Source organism: Puntigrus tetrazona, chromosome 4 (assembly GCF_018831695.1).
Source record: "Puntigrus tetrazona isolate hp1 chromosome 4, ASM1883169v1, whole genome shotgun sequence".
NCBI classification, from domain to species: Eukaryota; Metazoa; Chordata; class Actinopteri; order Cypriniformes; family Cyprinidae; genus Puntigrus; species Puntigrus tetrazona.
In genome coordinates, this window is record NC_056702.1 from 23,453,774 (window position 1) to 23,459,689 (window position 5,916).

Sequence of the window (5,916 nt, forward strand, 5' to 3'; positions counted from 1 at the left end):
CAATTTCTTATTAAATGCAGAGGCGGTCTCTGTATCAGGCAGCATCAGTTTCAGAGGCAGTGTCATCTCAGAAGTAGTGCTAGTCTGAGAGAAAGTAGCGGTTCATCAATGTGAAGGGGCTTCGGCAGGAGAGGCTTCGGCAGTGCACTTTTGTACCTGAAGGGATCTTATTGTTAGTACACACTAGAACCTGTTACATGTTACATTAGCACTGGACGTGTACATACATATTAATACCTAAACAATATCAAATTGTTCAAAAACCACCATGTTCAACCAAACCTGTTCTGTTTTATGTGCGTTTGATCTGATATCTCATATAGAAGTGTTCAGAGCTAATTTAGTTGAGCACCTGGAACTAAAACCGTTCCTAGTTCCCGTGAACGCGTGCTAAAGCGTGGGTAGCTCCACCATTAGTTCAGGGTCTATGAAAAGGTTCCTGTGGTGTGAAAGGCCCCGTTGTGTTCTGAAGATCAACAAAGACCTTCTGGGTTTTGAACGACATGAAGACGAGTAATTAATGTCCTTTTTGGGTGAACTATCCCTTTAATGTGTATCAGAGCAGGACGAGCAAATATATATTTACTTATATAATGTATTTATAATATGTAGATTTGATACAGTATGATAGTTTGAAGTGTATACACATACAGCCTAGAAAAAAAATATATATTATAGTGATATATTACAAAGTGATAGAAATGTTTATGAATGTTTTCAGCTATATAAAACAAGGAGAAATTTAGTTTTTCAATTAAGCTGTTTCTTGTAAAAATGTACTACAGGTTTGACATGTACTTTTAAATTCCTCAAATTATATTCATACATGGTCCATGAATATACTTCAGTATAGATTCCCATGTATGGAAATTTTTTGAACATGTCCTGTATGTTCCCTTTTTTTTTTGAGGGAACACTTATTCATATTTGCTTTCAGTGTATTGTGGAGGAACGTCTGCAGGATGTTGATGAATGAAAGAGCTGCTGGTCACGGGTATCTGCAAGAAAAGAAAAAAATAAGCGCTATATGATCTGAATTATTGCTTGATTACTTGTTGTCATAAATAAATAGAGATTTATACATGTGAAGAAATAAGATTTCCATTGATGTAGGGTTTGGGACAGGACACTTTTTGAAAATATTACATTTTAAGGGTGCAAAAAAATGTTCACTAGAGCCGTCATGGGAAAAATTTACCAGTTTCTGTTAATCAAATGTACATAAACTTTCAATAAAACATTCAAGTCTCCCAGTCATTGACTAAAGCGGCGTAATAAAAATCCGTTGTTAGATCTTCTTTAGATAAAACCAGATCAAAACACAAGGTATTTATAACCTATAAGCTCCACGTGGGATATAATCATGAAATCAAAACGAACTGTATTTATTTGATTAGCTCACGTTGAATTTTTTGCGGTGAGAAATCTTCAAAATATTACTTTGCCTTCGTAAGCTTTAATCCAAATCTGAAAATGCTCCTCTCCTCTGAAACATGATCTTTACTTAATATTGGGCTGATTTTGAGCTGATTTCTGACAAACCTAGGTTATTTCCCGATCATCTTGTGGTTGTGAGGATTATCTGGTCAGATTTTCCTGCGGTGTGTTAAGAGTGACTGAATCTGCTCAGAAGAACATCGGAGGCTCCTCAAAGCGAATAATGCTTTCTAAAGCTTTTTTGATTTCAATTAAAAGTCTAATTAAAGAGGTGCTCCAGCGTCTCTTACCTCTGATCTGTTCAGATCCTGGAAACGAACCACATCAGACGACTGTGGAGGTAAAACCTGAGCAAACTGCACCTTTGGAAGAAATACAGTAGTGTTTTATGCCTTTTACTGTGAGATGCCATACACTGCTTTCAGTAGTTCAGCTTTAGAAAGCTCACTGTAGCAGAAGACTCGCTTTTAGGAGGAATTTAAGGAAGGAAAAGCAAGATTGTAAATACTGTATTGTAACGTAGCGTTTGAGCTGGTGAGGGGAAGTCCTGATTTGACTCACGACTCACCTGAGGAGGACAGCAGCAGGCGTCGGCTTTACAGGCGACGCTGACAGACAGATGGAGATGATGAACTCAAGCACGGAGAATATCAGCAACACACCTCTGATTCCCTTTAAGAGAGTCTGAGAGGAAAATCAACATTAAACCCTCTTAAATATAGGCATAGTTTGCCCAAAAATTATGTTGGAAGCAGTCATTGGAAGCATCCTAAGTGTAGGTGACTTTCTTCTTACAGATGAATCCAGTCGGAGTTATAATAAACACATTTTTTTGATCAGAAACAGTGTTTATTATAACTTCTACTGGATTTGTCTAAAAACAAGAAGGTCACCTACTTAGGATGCTTCCGACAAAAAAAAAGACAGAAACTATCCTTTCAGTAATATAAATACGCATATGCATATTTAAGTCCATTTTTACCTTTGGATAAATTCAAGTGTGCAGGATGTGCTGCAAAACATCCATGACAACGGTCTTCCATGCTGGGAAATAATAACGGCCACTCGACGTGAAATATAGAAATTATATTAAGAAGCCGACTGTCTACCTTGTGCATGAAGCAATCCCTTGGGAATGATGTAAACACAGATATCAGACACCAGTCGTGACTAAAGTTCATGTAAAGAGCGTTCAAAAGATCAGATCTGTTGACTTGCAGTGTAGACACAGCCTGTGTTTCTATCTTTTAGCTCCTGATCGCCCGTGATGTTTGGCCTGGAAAAAGTTAACGATACATGCCTTTTTCAAAATAAACGTAACGTTTCAGGATAACTCATCCAATGATGTTAATACTAATGTTTTTCCATCAGAAAAGAGAATTAAGGAAAGAGGTTCTGATCCTGGTACAGCTCCGTTTACAGAAGTAATGTCTGTTTTAAAGGCTTATGAAACTAAAAAAGTTCAAAGCTCAAGTTATTTTAATAACAGAACAGCAGATAAAGTATGTTTGAATGTAAACTTCAATGAATAGAAAGCCTGTTTAGTACAGTGAGCTGTGAAGGACATTTAGATCTAATAAAAGAGTGAGATCGTCTCGGGTTACTTGACTGTAACCCTGTTCCCTGAAAAAGCGGGAACGAGATGCTGCGCTGAATGCGCTAATGAGAACGTCTTTTGTTCGACCGGTTGTTGAAGCACGTGTGTCAAACACACCAAAGTTTGGCTTATATAACCTCGGTCAGGTGACGTCACCTTGATCATGAACACCTGGAGGTTATAAATAGATGTGACGCGGAAACATCCTCAGGTCAAATTTTTGTCTGAAAGGACGTCCAGCACGCGATCCACTCGATCCTCCTTTAAAAAAGGCGAGGCGAGCGCGAAGCACCTTGATAGAAAACAAATCACAGTGCTCGCACTCGCCCTCGAGCCCGAGGATCGTGTGCTCTTCTCCCAAGCACTCGAAACAAAAGTTATGCTGATCGTCATCGGAGAGCTGCCTCTGGCACGGAGGCAAGCATCTCCTTTCTTGATGCGTCATATTATCTTTTTTTTTCTCTTCTCTTTTATATATATTTTATATATATTTTTCACACACAGACACTCACACACAATGCGGTCCTTGAAGACAAAAGACCTGAGGATGTTTCCGCGTCACGTCTATTTATAACCTCCAGGTGTTCATGATCAAGGTGACGTCACCTGACCGAGGTTATATAAGCCAAACTTTGGCGTGTTTGACACACGTGCTTCAACAACCGGTCGAACAAAGTAAAGCGTTCTCATTAGCGCATTCAGCGCAGCATCGAGTAGCTTTTGATAGGGAACTAGTAGTAGTTGATCAAACTGAACATACCACAGATGACACAGAAACATAGAGAGCATAGAGAGCTTACCAGTGCCCCAGCTGTCTTCCTATTGTTTCTGACCATGTCCATCCCTTTATGACCCATCTTCTGATGGCTACTTCCAGCAGGATAACAGGCCAAATCCTCTCAGACTGGTTTCATGAACATGACAATGAGTTCACTGTACTCAATATAAATGCAATGGGCAAAGTTTCACGTTAAATGTTTCCCATAGAAAACCATTAGAAGGAAAACACTGAACCGTTAAGCGGTTCATATTCCAGCATCATCTGCTTAAATTTGTAATCTGTGTATTATTAATATGGCGAATACTGAATTTAATCTATTACCATTGAATATATCATGGAAATGTAACTGTTTTGTGTAGCTGTTTAATGATTAAAATATTGCCCCTGATGCTTAATATGGATTGCAAAATGGCTAAAAATAAGTTTTTGTCACATGATTTGAGAGGTGATCTAAATATTTGCGGTTGTGAAACAGAAAATGTACAAGTTTGTCCTGCAGTTTTATGGATGTTTTGCTGTTCAGGTATTCAAACCGGTCACGTTACTGAAAACTATGAATACATGATAGAGTTCATTGGCCAAGTCCTGCCCACTTCCAGTTTAGTTACATTTAACAGGAATGCTAAGAGGGCTTATATTCTTTATGTTGTTCTGCTGCGCTCTATTAGACACCTACTAGCTGTTTGAATGTTTGCACATTTTGTCAACTGCATTTTCTTCAAATATCTCGTTCACCCAGCAGCTTACAGTTGTGTTTAGAGTACTGTCTGTATGAATATAGAACAAGAGTCAAGAATGTATTCCTTACCAGTAACCGCAGCGACAGTAACTGAAGTAATATCAATGATTTCCATAAAACTGAAAGTGACAGTTCTTTTATCAAACCTTCATTAATTCGACAGCAGCTTTTAAATTTGGTTAGAGAGTGGAGCATTTGAATCTGATTGGAGCGGCTCTGGTGAAAAACTGACAGGATAAAACTTCATGATGACATGCAGCTTATTTCTCCACCACTGTAAGTTACCAAAAGCACACGTAAAAACACACGGTGTGCCCTTTAAGAGACTGATCGTTTCACTTATAACGCACGCTATATGTGATGACGTAGAAGGACTGTGTAATGAGGATGATAGGTTCGCTCTTTTGATACACATCAACTTTTATTTATGCAGCTTTAAGATGATACAGTATAAATCTCTACCCTTTCGATTCCAGGGTTCATATAAACAAACACAGGATAATTATATTAAAATTACATTGCAAGCTTTTCAACTTGATAAACACATTTTTCCTATTAGTTTTCTCTGTGATGTAGAGCTCTGTGTAGATCTCATTCAGCAGTGTTGGGTTTCTCTGCGTCGCTGTTCCCTCACACAGACACTCAAACTTCTTCAGCAGATTTGATCTTAATGTGGTGAGGACTTCATGACTGTAAAATAAAACCGATAAGCATAATGCTTTATGTATTCAGTTTGACATCTTCAAGTCATATCTCTTACAGAAATGTTCTACCTGAGAACCGGTCGTGTATCTCCTCTCTTAAAATCTAAAGACTGAATCCCAGAGGTCTCTCTCTTCATAGACACACAGCTGGACTCTGCTTCTGATCTCTTCTGATGAATTGAGCTGAAACTAAAAGATGTAATCCGTTATAATCAAAATCATCTAAATAAATTACAAGATAATGATCTTAATTTACAAATTATTTTTATAAAAAATAATAATTGTTGTTTATGAGATCACATGACCCACTGACAGAGATTTTGGGATCTTTTGCTAATGTGAAATCTGTTTTCTCTTATTCATCAAGTAATAACGTGATACGGACACATTTACCATGACATTTTTGTAAAACCACTTCACCAAACTACCTAGATCTTTTAATGCTATAACATTTATGAAGTCATCTGAAAATTCACTGAAGTGTTATTACACCTCAAACTAAAAATAATTCATCACTTGCTATCTAACTAGTTAAAAGGTTTCGTAAAAAAATGCAAACTTATCTGAGAATAATCCCATGGAGAAAATTTTCCAGGTTTTGAAGTGATCATCCTTATCCCCTTGTTAGTCAGGACTTTGAGGAGATTTAGAGCACACT

The 5,916-nt window shown here is 37.7% G+C and overlaps 1 long non-coding RNA gene across 1 annotated transcript; it reads right to left on the reverse strand.

Annotated features, from left to right (window-relative positions):
* Nucleotides 1-503: 503 nt before the first annotated feature.
* Nucleotides 504-2,043, reverse strand: LOC122343160. The gene is made up of 3 exons (XR_006250676.1): nucleotides 2,006-2,043; nucleotides 1,728-1,799; nucleotides 504-998 (listed from the first exon to the last, which is right to left on the reverse strand). It is a non-coding gene; the product is annotated as an uncharacterized LOC122343160 (long non-coding RNA).
* Between the last annotated feature and the right edge of the window lie 3,873 nt (nucleotides 2,044-5,916).